This window comes from Euprymna scolopes, chromosome 14 (assembly GCF_053919585.1).
Source record: "Euprymna scolopes isolate OS-2025 chromosome 14, ASM5391958v1, whole genome shotgun sequence".
In the NCBI taxonomy this organism is placed as follows: domain Eukaryota; kingdom Metazoa; phylum Mollusca; class Cephalopoda; order Sepiida; family Sepiolidae; genus Euprymna; species Euprymna scolopes.
In genome coordinates this window covers 155,752,751-155,765,375 of record NC_136495.1, presented here as the reverse complement: position 1 = coordinate 155,765,375, position 12,625 = coordinate 155,752,751, and the positions used below count along the sequence as shown (strand labels likewise).

General features: G+C 31.9%; 1 protein-coding gene across 1 annotated transcript in view; it reads left to right on the top strand.

Moving 5' to 3' along the window:
- Positions 1 to 275: 275 nt before the first annotated feature.
- The window catches only part of LOC145293298 (heat shock protein HSP 90-alpha-like), a 30,087-nt gene continuing 17,737 nt past the window's right edge, over positions 276 to 12,625 (top strand). Inside the window, exon 1 of the mRNA XM_080139929.1 lies at positions 276 to 587. The gene's annotated coding sequence lies outside the window, so the exon portion shown is untranslated. The remainder of the gene's footprint in view (positions 588 to 12,625) is intronic.

Below are 12,625 nucleotides of genomic sequence, written 5' to 3'. Positions count from 1 at the left end.
ATATTCAAATGTCATTGTCTAAAAAAGTAGACCTATCTGTTATTTTTTGGGGGACAGGAGCATCTTAGAGTTCTCATCTACAAATTTACCAACTTTTCCTTAAATTATTTAATATTAAAATATTACTAAATATTCTTTAACGTTTTCTTGTATAATGTTAAAAATATCTAAACTTTAAAATGTATTGTAATGAAATTATTTGCCTAAATATTAAAAATAAAACCGTCCCCTATTAAATTAAAACCGAAAAATATGCTTGGAGGGGGGTGCAAAGCATATTTTTCAGTTTCAATTTCATAGGTAACGTTTTTTCCAAGAAAACACGACAAAACTAATATACAGAAAAAACTGTTAAGTCAACTTTTCTTTAATTTTCAATTTGACCTTTTTTTGGCCTTTTTTACCTTAAAAAATGTGGCTTCGCGTTTGAACTTAGCCTTTTTTGGCCTTTTTCCCTGAAAAATTTGGCTCCAAACATTTATTATAGTCTGGCAACCCTGTTCTCTTCCTCTTTCCGCGCGATCGCGTTACCGATCAACACAGAATTTCAGACGTGCTAAATTAAAGCTCTTTCACCAGAATTCACCGTAAGTATATCTTATTTACATTCGATATTACGATAGGTTTACATCCTAATTAATAAAAAAAATAGCTAACTAAAATAAATATTCGTCATTTTAAACTGTTTTGTTTGAATTTCAGTTTTGATTTCATAAAATATATTTAACTTTCGCGATGAATTAAATTTCGAATTCCATCGATAATGAATTTGAATATTTAAAAAAAATTATTTCAACCTATTTCTAATTTTTAAATCATAAATAAAACTTAATAATATTATTACGACGTCGTAAGAAAATAAGATTGTAAAATTCATTTTCTTTTTTTTTTTAATATCAAATTCATTTTTATTTTATTTTTTTAAATCGTACATTCTTATGAATGATCTAATTTCATTTTAAGTTTTGTCGACTTCCAAAAATTAAAATTAAAATGAATCTGTACCATTTTGTCTTTTTTTTTTTTTTTTTTCTGGATTCTCTAATAATTTTCCAAATGAAATAAGTTATCCTTCCACCATGTGCTTTTTTTTTTAAAAACCTATTCACCATTTTCATCAAATACCGGTTCCGGTTTTCTTTTTCTGTTTGCACGTTTATATTTTATGATTAAAAATAAAAAATTCAGTTCTTTACTTAACAAAGATAAAAAGAAAAATTAAATAGAAAATCCAATTAAATGCCCCCCCCCCATAAGAAAAAAAAAATCCTTCCTTCTCTGCCCCACCCCCTGGCGAAGTTTCAAATTGTCATTAAAATTTTTCTTTTTCTTAATTTCACTTCCTGCTTTTTAGCTAGGATCAAAACGTAGTATCTGTTACTTCCCTCAATTACTGGGGCAATATTTAAAAAAAAAAAAAAAAAAGCGTTACTAATCGTATTTTTTAAAAATTTTTGGAAGATTTCCGCATCTTAGAAATCGACCTTGTGAACTTGACGGTCGTGAGTAGCAAAAAAAAAAAAAATATATATATATATATATATATATAAAATGGTGTTAGTGCACTTGATCCGCGCTATTTTTTAAATCGTATTTCCAAGTCCCATTAAAGTTGTTTTTTATTCAATTATAAGGTTAAAGTTCAGAATAGGTACAAAACACCCTCCCCTCCCCATGTTAAGAATGGCTTTTTAAATAACGTTACTTCAGCACGGATCCCTAGTACCAAAAAATCAAATAATTGTTGATATTTAATTATTTCGACGCAGAAAATGGATTCCAATTGATTAAACTACTAAACTTGTGCAGTTTACGAACCATCCTAAGGTGAATGATGGGGGGGGGGGCGCTTTGTTAATTATTCTATATTTTTCACCTAATTTAATAAACAAGATACCGTAAAAATTGAGTTTTAACTTTCAAATCATATAAAGTACAAATATATATATATATATATATATATATATATATATATATATATATATATATATATATCGTGGTCGATAACCCGCAGAAATAGCCATACGAGTTTTAAATGTGCGTCTCATTTGGTGAAAACGCGAGAAAAAAAAACCGTAATTAAAAAAAAAAAATTATTAAATATCATTAAATTATTAATATGGACTTACAAATCTTAAAATCCCCTTAGATTCCAAATCCTTTGTCTTCTGTCCTTATTTTACAAGCGTGAATGGGTTGGGGATTAAAAATAAATTGATGCTGCTCATCAATTTCTTCTGATGACTTCCCAGCATCCAAATTTTTCCAACCTAGCGATTGATTATTCGGATTTTAAAATTGCGTTACCGATTTTAAGATTCCTTATTTTTATTACTTCATTGTTTTGTGGGGGAAAAAAATCGATAATTGTCCAAAAGGAAAATCTAATGCATGTATTGATTCGAGCTGAAATAATAACGTTATTTAAAAAAAAAAACCCATTCTTAACATGGGGAGGGTGTTTTTTGGTCAAAGTTTACATTAAGGCCTGTCTCACGTTCGTATATAACATTTTTTTTTTTGTAGATTTCGGTGTGCTAAAAACGAATCTGAAACCCTTTTCCATCGCAAAAAAAATCAGTTTTCATGATATGAAGAAATTACTTTTTCGAAAAGTGGGTGATCACTTTTCCATGTAAATTTAACTTAAAATGAGTACCCACTTTCTGGCCACATGAGAGAAGGGACATTTTACTGTTTATTATAAAAGGTTTCGTTTTTATCTTTCAATAAAGACACGAGGAAATTAAAAAAATAAAGAAAAATCGGTATTTTACTTTAAGGCTCGTCTCACATTTGTATAGAAAAAGAATAGTTTTTTTTTTTTTTTTGTAGTTTTCTGTGCGCCTATAAAGAATATGGTAACCGTCTCCATCGCAAATTTACCGTTTGTATGGTATTAACCCCTTTAGCTCTGGGACTATTTTCCATTTTACAATCTATCCTTCGTTTACGTTAAGCGCGAGCATAAAAAAAAGCTGTTAAATGTGCACTCGCGTACCAAACCGCTTGTCTAGGTGTGTCAGAAATTTCGTGAAAAATATTGAAAAATTCCACCATGTCTTTCCAAGCTGATAACTCCTCAAAAAGTGTAATTCAAGCCCTATTTTTTTTTTCAATTAAAGGAGCAAGGACCAAGGTTTCATTAAGTAAAAAAAAAAAAAAATTTAATTAAAAAAAAAAGTTTGAAATTTCCGACTTTACAGGTAAATTTCTAAAAAAAAAAAAAACCACTTTTGTTTTTGTTTTAAATTTGAATATATTATTTATTGATCTTTTATCTTCAATTTGTGATATATAACACTTTGGTGAGTAAATTATTTACTTTTTAATAGACATTTCAAAATGGGAGGTGTGAATTAATTCGACCCCCTGTCTTTCTGAGCTTTTATTAACTACTCGAAAAATGTAATTAATGCCTAATTTTTTTTTATTTTTCAATCATTTAAAAAAAAACGTGGTTTAAGTTTTAAAGGGTTTGTATTACTGTACACATAGATTCGAAAAAGTTGTCAAAAAAACAAATAACAAATGTTATCAAAAGCAAGATAAGTTACTTTTCTACCAAACTAGATATATTTTTCGTGTTTTTATTCAATGTAACATGTTTATTTAGCTCGAAAAACAGTGTTTACCGATGTATTGGAAAATTCAAGATGGCGTCTGATTCTCTAACACGGTAAGTTTGGGAAAAGGTGTTATAAATAAAAACCCAGATAAAATACTGTTAAAAACTCGCTCAATATATGTTACCGTGACATAGGTTGGCATTCGGCGGGTTTTTAATAGTATTTTGTATAGTTTTTTTATTTATAACACCTTTTCCCAAACTTACCGTGTTAGAGAATCAGACGCCATCTTGAATTTTCCAATACATCGGTAAACACTGTTTTTCGAGCTGAATAAACATGTTACATTGAATAAAAACACAAAAAATATATCTAGTTTGGTAGAAAAGTAACTTATCTTGCCTTTGATAACATTTATTTGTTATTTTTTTTTTTTTTTTTTTTTTTTTTTTTTTTGACAACTTTTTCGAATCTGTGTACAGTACAAACCCGTTTTAAACTTCGGACTTCACAGAAAAATTTCTTAAACACTTTTTTTTTTTTTTTTTTTAATTTGAATATATTATTCATTGATCTTTTATCTTCAATTTGTGATATATAACACTTGGAGTAAAATTTACTTTTTAATAGACACTTACTAATGGAGGGACGTGAATAAAAAAACAAAAAAAAACGTTTGTCTAAAATATTATATTCGGTTTATTGGAAAGAGCATAACATTTCACATTGACCCTGAAAATATCGTAAAAATAGAATCAATAGAAAATTTTTGATAGATTTTTAAAGTTTAAAAATTGAAAAATACTGAACTTTTTTTAATAAAAAATATTTCTATTACTTTTTATACAACTTTAATAGTTTATTTTGGAAGTATATTCCATACTGAAAAAACAGTTGGAAATGATTTATATACCATATACATTACGACCATGTAATCCCTACAGCCACCTACCTTGAAAATGCTGCTGTGAAACCTGACATAGTTATATGGAATAAGTCAGAGAGAGTAGCATAGCAACCTTGATTGAAGTGAGTGTTCCTAATGATGGCGGTCTTAACAGAGCTGAAAGAGAGAAACAGACCAAATACCAAGGTCTCATGTATGATATGAAAAGAAACTGGAACCTAAAGGGGATATCGATCATACCAGTTATCATAGGTGCCACAGGACTTATGAAGAAGAACCTGAAGTCCTACCTAACTAATATTCCTGGTGAACCAAGTGCAAAAGAGATCCAGACAATTGCACTTAAGGGAATAGTGAGGATACTAAAAAGAGCTCTCGGTTGGTTTCAATAAAAAAGCGGGGCAATGTTGGCAGCTGGTTTGGCTGCCCCATACCCGGCATTACAATCTTCAAAGGAAGGAAAATATAAAAAAAAATAAATAAAGAAAATAAACAACACACTTTTTAAAGAGAAATCACGAGTTTTTTATATTTTATTCGCAGTTTCGTGTTAGGGGTGTCAAAAGTTCTGATACACCTACTGCTTGTCACAGTGTAGTATTAGCGAAAATATAAAACTAGGCGAAAAACAAGTAGTTTTCCAAGCATGAAACCATGTAATTCTGTTATTACGGCTGGCCATTTTTGTACGCGCAAGCGCATTAATCCCTGAACTATTGGGACTATTTTCCATTTCACAGCCTATCCTTCTTTTACGCTACGCGCTGGCATAAACGAAGGCTGTTAAATGTGCACTTGCGTACCAAACTGCCTTGTCACAGTGTAGTATTGGCGAAAAATTAAAATTAGACGAAAAACCAGTAGTTTTCCCATATTAAATCATGTAATTGTTATGATGGGTGGCCATTTTGTACGCGCAAGCGGCCTATGCTCGTGCGCGAAGACTGGGCTGTGAAATGGAAAATAGTGCAAGAACTAAGGGGTTAATACCATACAAACGGTAAATTTGCGATGGAAACTGTTACCATATTCTAAATCACACCGAAAACTACGAAAAAAAAAACAAAAAAACTATTTTTTCTATACAAATGTGAGACGAGCTTTCTTATAGTAAAAAAAAAAATACAGATTTTTCTTTATTTTTAAATTTCCTCGTGTCTTTATTAAGGTATAAGGTACTCCTTGGGTGTTGAGTTCCATGGCGACCAGCATAAAAAACAAGCGTTGCTCTCTTCTTGGCGCATACGCATGTAACATTTTTTTTTTTTTTTACTGACGTTGTCGTAACTAAACGATTACTTGTCACATTATTTATTTTGAAAAAAAAGTTTACTCTTTATAAATATTAAAAGAAAAAAAGTTACTAAACGTTTATTAATAATGTCTCACTTTTACAGACATTTGTTTTTTAATTTCTTTTTAAATGACGACTTTTATCGACTTTTTTTTTAAATAGCATTTGCGGATGGGTAAAAAACAAAATAACTAAACCATCTACTGACGTTTAGTAACTTTTTTTCTTTTAATAATCATAAAGAGCAAGACTTTTTCAAAATCGTTTAGTACATCAGTAAATAATAATAAAAAAATGTTGCATGTGCCAGGAAGGGAGCAACGCTTGTTTTTGTTTTTTTATGCTGGTCGCCATGGAACTAAACGCCTAAGGAGTACCAAAGATGAAAACAACAAAAAAAAAAAACGAAACCTTTTATCCAATAAACAGTAAAATGCCTCTTCTCTCAGGTGGCCAGAAAGTGGGTACTCATTTTAAGTTACTTTTACATGGAAAAGTGATCACTCTTCGAAAAAGTAATTTCTTGGGTTTGTATTACTGTACATATAGATTCGAAAATGTTGTCAAAAACACAAATATATAACAAATGTTATCAAAGGCAAGATAAGTTACTTTTCTACCAAACTGGATATATTTTTTGTGTTTTTATTCAATGTAACATGTTTATTCAGCTCGAAAAACATGCAGTGTTTACTGATGTATTGGAAAATTCAAAATGGCACCCGACTGTCTCTTTAACACGGTAAGTTTGGGAAAAGGTGTTATAAATAATAAACTAGACAAAATACTATTAAAAAACCACCGAATATATGTCAACTTATGTCACGGTAACAAACATATATTGAGCGAATTTCTAACACTATTTTGTCTAGTTTATTATTTATAACACCTTTTCCCAAACTTACCATGTTAAAGAATCGGGCGCCATTTTGAATTTTCCAATACATCGGTAAACACTGTATGCTTTTCGAGCTGAATAAACATGTTACATTGAATAAAAACACGAAAATTATATCCAGTTTGGTAGAAAAGTAACTTATCTTGCCTTTGATAACATTTATTTGTTATATATTTTTTATTTATTTTTTTTTTTTTTGACAACTTTTTCGAATCTATATGTACAGTAATACAAACTTATCATGAAAACTTTTTGGTTTTTTTTTTTTCGTTTTTAGCACACCGAAATCTACAAAAAATAATTTTGTTAAATACGAACGTGATACAGGAGGCCTTAATGTAAAATTTTACCGTGTTTTGTACCTTGAATAATTTAAAAAAAAAAAAAAATCGTAAAACTTCGAAATACGATTTAAAAAATAGCGCGGATCAAGTGCACTAGCACCATTTTTTATATATATTTAAAAAAAAAAATTCTTTTAAAAATTGGAAAAAAAAATAAACATCGATATTTAAATTTTATGAGTACTTCATTTAAAATTGCAATTGTAACTTTAATTTGGACCCCCCCCCCCAAACAAAAATATATATATATAGGAAAGCAGGAAAACAAAATTTATTTTAAAAAAATCTATTTTGGTGCTTATGCACTTACGTTACCGTGCTATTTTTGTGGTTCTCCTGTAGTAGATGTCTCCCTAATTCTACTTTCACTTTTTCTTGCTATTCTAGGTACGGACAAAGTGGACGAATATTACTTTTGTTTTTGATTGTATTTGAAAGATTAAGGGGACTAAAAAAAATTTTGTACATGTGAGGGGGGGGTAAAAATGCTTTCACGGCGAGCTAAATTTTGAAGTTAAATTAATTCATTGTAAAAATCCATTTAAAGATAAATATTAGTTGGGTTTGTATTACTGTCTGTAAAAACGTCATTTAAAAAGAAAATGCTATTAAAAAAAAAAAAAGTCGATAAAAGTGACACATAATAAACAGTAAAAAAAAGTCGATAAAAGTGATTAAAAGTGAGATATTAATAAATGTGTAGTAATGTCTTTTATTTCAATATTCATAAACAGTAAAACAAAGTCGATAAAAATTCATGATCGTTTAGTTACTATGGCAACTAAGGGAGAAGTCAGTGTTTTTTTAGGGTGTTCGGCAGGGAACTCTAATCGCGACCAGTACCAACATGTTACATTGAATAAAAACACAAAAATATATCCAGTTTGGAAGAAAAGTAACTTATCTTGCCTTTGATAACATTTATTTGTTATATATTTGTTTTTTGACAACTTTTTTGAATCTGTGTACAGTAATACAAACCCTATTAGTTTTCTGGGTTTATTTCAAAGATAATTAGTAACCAAAAAAAGACCCTGTTTGTACTCTCTCTCTATCTCTATCTCTCTATCTCTATCTCTCTATCTCTATCTCTCTATCTCTATCTCTCTATCTCTATCTCTATCTCTATCTCTCTCTCTCTCTCTCTCTCTCTCTGACGTACATTTCCTATTGTATAATTTTTCCCTTTTTTTTTTTCCCCTCTCAATTGTTCATGATTACGCATTCGTTCAAGCAAGGAAAATATTAAAATCTTACATATAAAAATTATGCGAAACCTGTATAGGGACTGCCAAACGATTGTGCAAATTGGACCGCATGTTTCCGTGACGTCAGATTTGTGTTAACTATACGAACTATGGAAAAGCATAAGTAACTTAATGATTTTTTAAAACCTTTGTTCAAACTGCAATTAATGTTTATAATTTTGTTAGGTTTTAAGATTTACAGTTTAACGATTAATAATATTATAAACATTTGTATATTAAATATGAAATGCGGTTTTACTGAATGTTCATTTTTGGTTACCTACGGTGTTCCATATTTTGTTCGGTAAAAAGAGACAATATATGAGGGAGGACCTACAAAATGCTTTATTTGTGCAATAATATTTTCAAATTGGTTTTAATCTGGCGTAAAATAGCTGACGAGTCATGTTTATATTCAAACTTATTTAAAAAAAAAATTTAAACATTAAAAATCTATGTAACGGAACATTTGGAAATAATGGAATTTTAATCTTTAAAAAATTAATGTTTACGAAGTTTCTTTTTCTTGGCAATTAAACTGATTATAGTATATATTAATTTGAAAAAAAAAACGCTATTAAAAAAACAAGTTGTATCTAGGTGTATCAGAATTTTTGTAGGAATTTTTAACATGCTTAACACGAAACTGCGAATAAAATATAAAAAAAACTCGTAATTTCTCTTTTAAAAGTGGGGTTTTATTTTCTTTATAGAATATACTTACAAAAACTATTAAAGTTGTTTTAAAAGTAATAGAAATATTATTTTAAAAAAAACTAATGAAATTGAATTTTACGAGTTCAGTATTTTTCAATTTTTAAACTTTAAAAATCTATCAATTTTTTTTATTGATTCTATTTTTACCATATTTTCAGGGTCAATGCGAAATTTTATGCTCTTTCCAATAAACTGAATATAATATTTTAGACAAACGTTTTTTTTGTTTTTTTTTACCCCCCCCCCCCCTATTTTGAAATGTCTATTAAAAAGTAAATAATTAATTTGCTCACCAAAGTTTTATATATCACAAATTGAAGGTAAAAGATCAATAAATAATAATTCAAATTTAAGTGTTTTTTAGAAATTAACCTATAAAGTCCAAAGTTTAAAACCTTTTTTTTTTTTTTTTTTTTAATCACTTTTTTTTTTATAATGAAACCTTGGTCCTTGCTCCTTTAATTGAAAAAATATTAGTGTTTGAATTACATTTTTCGAGTAGTTATGAGCTTGAAAAGACAGGGGTCGAATTCAATATTTTTCACAAAGTTTCTGACACACCTAATCGATGACTTTTAAAAAGTTTTCGGGTTTCCTGAAAAGAAATATTGCAGGGAAAATTGGCACAGACAAATAGTTTCCGAAATATAAATACCTGTATTTTGAAATGTAATTCACGAACGGCACACCCTCTTTTTTTTTTTTTTTGCGCAATTCCGAAAGGCTGACCCCCAAGATTGCCATGAGCATGAAATATGCGTCTACATTAAAGATGGCTTTCTGTGTGGTAGGGATATCTCCAAAGAGGACCCTAATTTACCTTATATGTGCTTCTGGGTTGCACTTGCTTACACCACCGCATTTGTATTTGCCCTCTATCGCCCCACTCCAGCGGGGTTACTATCTTTAAGAGTATATCTAAGAAAATTGACCTCATCCTTCGGCTAACATTCACATTTCCTGTGACTTCAATGTCTACAATGTGGAATATCTGACCCACTCAAATAAGACAGATGATGAGAGAAGGTTCTGTCATGATTTTGCCATTGCCTATGACCTCGCTCAGATTGTTCACGAACCCACCCGTGTGCCCAATACTACCAGTCAGTATGCAAGCCTTCTAGACCTTTTTCTCACAATTTCCCCTGAGCTATGTTCATGTTCTGTTGTATCTCCTCTGGGATCCTCCGACCACTCCATTGTATCAGTTAAGATAAAAATGAAATGTAATAAATCTTCAGACGTACCTCTCCACCGTACTGTTTATCGATACTCTATGGCTGATTGGGATAGCTTCCGTACATTCATATCTGCTCTACCTCTGCATTCCATGTTTTAAAAGGATGTGTCCTGTACAGTATCAGACCTGACCGAATGATTAATTGTAGGTATAGACGGATTCATACCGTCCAAAAAATTCCAACAAAAACCTAACAGCCAGCCATGGTTCTCCCCAGAATGTGCTGCTGCTATTGTGCACAGAAATCACTTTTTCCATAGCTACCAACGAAATAGATGTACTGAGACTAAAGGTGCTTTAAGGACTGCCAGCAACCATTGTAAAAGAGTAATAAAAAATGCAAGAGTGATATGTTCAGTCCGTTAAATCCAAAGTAGCTGAGCAGCAGCTTAGTTCCCACCAGTTTTGGCAATAGTAAACAGGATCCTGAACAGAAGTGTGCGTTCTATCCTAACCATCATCAATGGAGCTGAGGTCATTTCGTCAGCATCAGACAAGGCTGAACTATTTGCCAAGAACTTTGCAGCTAATTCTACCCTTTGCGACGAAGGCCATCAACTCCTCGTATTTCCTCCTATAACAAACAACACGCTATGCAACAAGCACATATCTGTGCGTGAGATCACCAAGCTAATCAAGAACCTTGATTCCAGTAAAGCAACTGGCCCAGACGGCATTCCAATTATGGTGTTGAAAAAGCTCCAACCAGAACTTGCCCCCATACTTACAAAACTGTTTAAGCATTGACTTAAAAAGAAGTGCTTCCCAACACCCTGGAAAACCTCATCAGTTTGTCCTGTATTTAAGAATTCAGGTGATAAGTCATCTCACTCTCAGTACAGACCAATAAGTCTCCTGTGTGACATGTGTAAACTGTTGGAATCCATATCAAATAGAGAAGTAGTCAACCACCTCAGCAGAAATAACCTTAGTGACATGCAATATGGTTTCCGTTCTGCTAGATCTACAGCAGATGTGCTAACAGTTATATCTCATAGGACTAGTGAATCTCTCGACAAAGGCTTCCTTCCTAGGGCAATTGCTCTTGACATATCAAAAGCCTTCGATAAGGTATGGCATAAGGCCCTACTTCACAAGATTTCCAACTACGGTATCACTGGAAATGTTTTCCTAATTATTAAATCATTTCTCTCTGATAGGCTCATAAGAGTAGAGTGGTGGTTGATGGACAGAAATCAGAGGCCCACAGTATTAATGCTGGAGTCCCTCAGGGGTCTATCCTGGGCCCAACTCTTTGTGATCTACATCAATGATCTCCCAAAACACATACTTAAATCATTCGTTGACATCTATGCTGATGACACAACCATCTATGGCAACACATCAAAGGCCATAAATGACAAAGTTCTCTCTAATTCTCTCTTCTCTGATCTTGAGCGTGTGGTACAGTGAAGGAAGAGGTAGCTAGTTACTTTTAACGCATCTAAAACCAAGCTCCTATCCTTACATCATCAACGTTCTGATCCACATCTGGCATCAATTGAAATGGATGGTTCTCGTCTTGGGAAGGCTCCATGTTTTGACCAGCTTCTAGGTTTGACCTTTACTCCTGATCTGAAATGGAACACGTACATCAAGTCTGTTGCCCAGGTCGCTGGGAAAATGGTATGATCCTTCTACTGCTTCAGAAGATATCTCACTACTGATGCAATTCTCTATCTGTATAAAAGCCAAGTACGTCCAAGAATGGAGTACTGCTGCCACATCTGGGCAGGAGCTGCTAAAAACAGCCTATCCTGCCTTGACAGAGTACAAAATAGACTTCGTAGCTTAGTGGGGATGCCCTTTTCTCTTCCCTGCAACCTCTCCCATAGAAGAGACGTTGCGAGCCTCTTTGTTTTATCATCATTTCCCTGGCAAGTGCTCGTCCGAGCTCCAATCTCTGGTCCCCCCTCGCCAATCTTTCACAAAAAACACCCGTCTAGCTGAAACCACAGTTAGTAATTTTCCCCATTCTTTATCTGTGCCTAAATCAAAACGTAAATTCCATGACCAAAGCTTCTTTTTTAGAACTGCACGACTGTGGAACTGTTCCGTCTGCCTGCTTCCCACCTGACTACAACTTGGATGTCTTCAAGTCCAACATAAACAAATTCCTAATGAATCGCCCTCTTAAGACACTTTATCAAATCTCCAATACTAACTATTACTACGAAACTATCCCATTGATTACTGTACACGCAATAACCCTTATCCTCAAGTGGCCTCGGGGCCTTGATAAGTGGTGACCTCCATGTGTAAAAAGAAAAAAACATTTTCTTATTTTCAAACTTCATATGTTAAGAAGGGCTTCTGGAATAAACAGGTTAAGAAGGGCTTCCGGAAACAGTGCATATTGACTGAATTTTTTTGAATTTGAATTAAAAGTAATTTTTTGATGGAATTAAC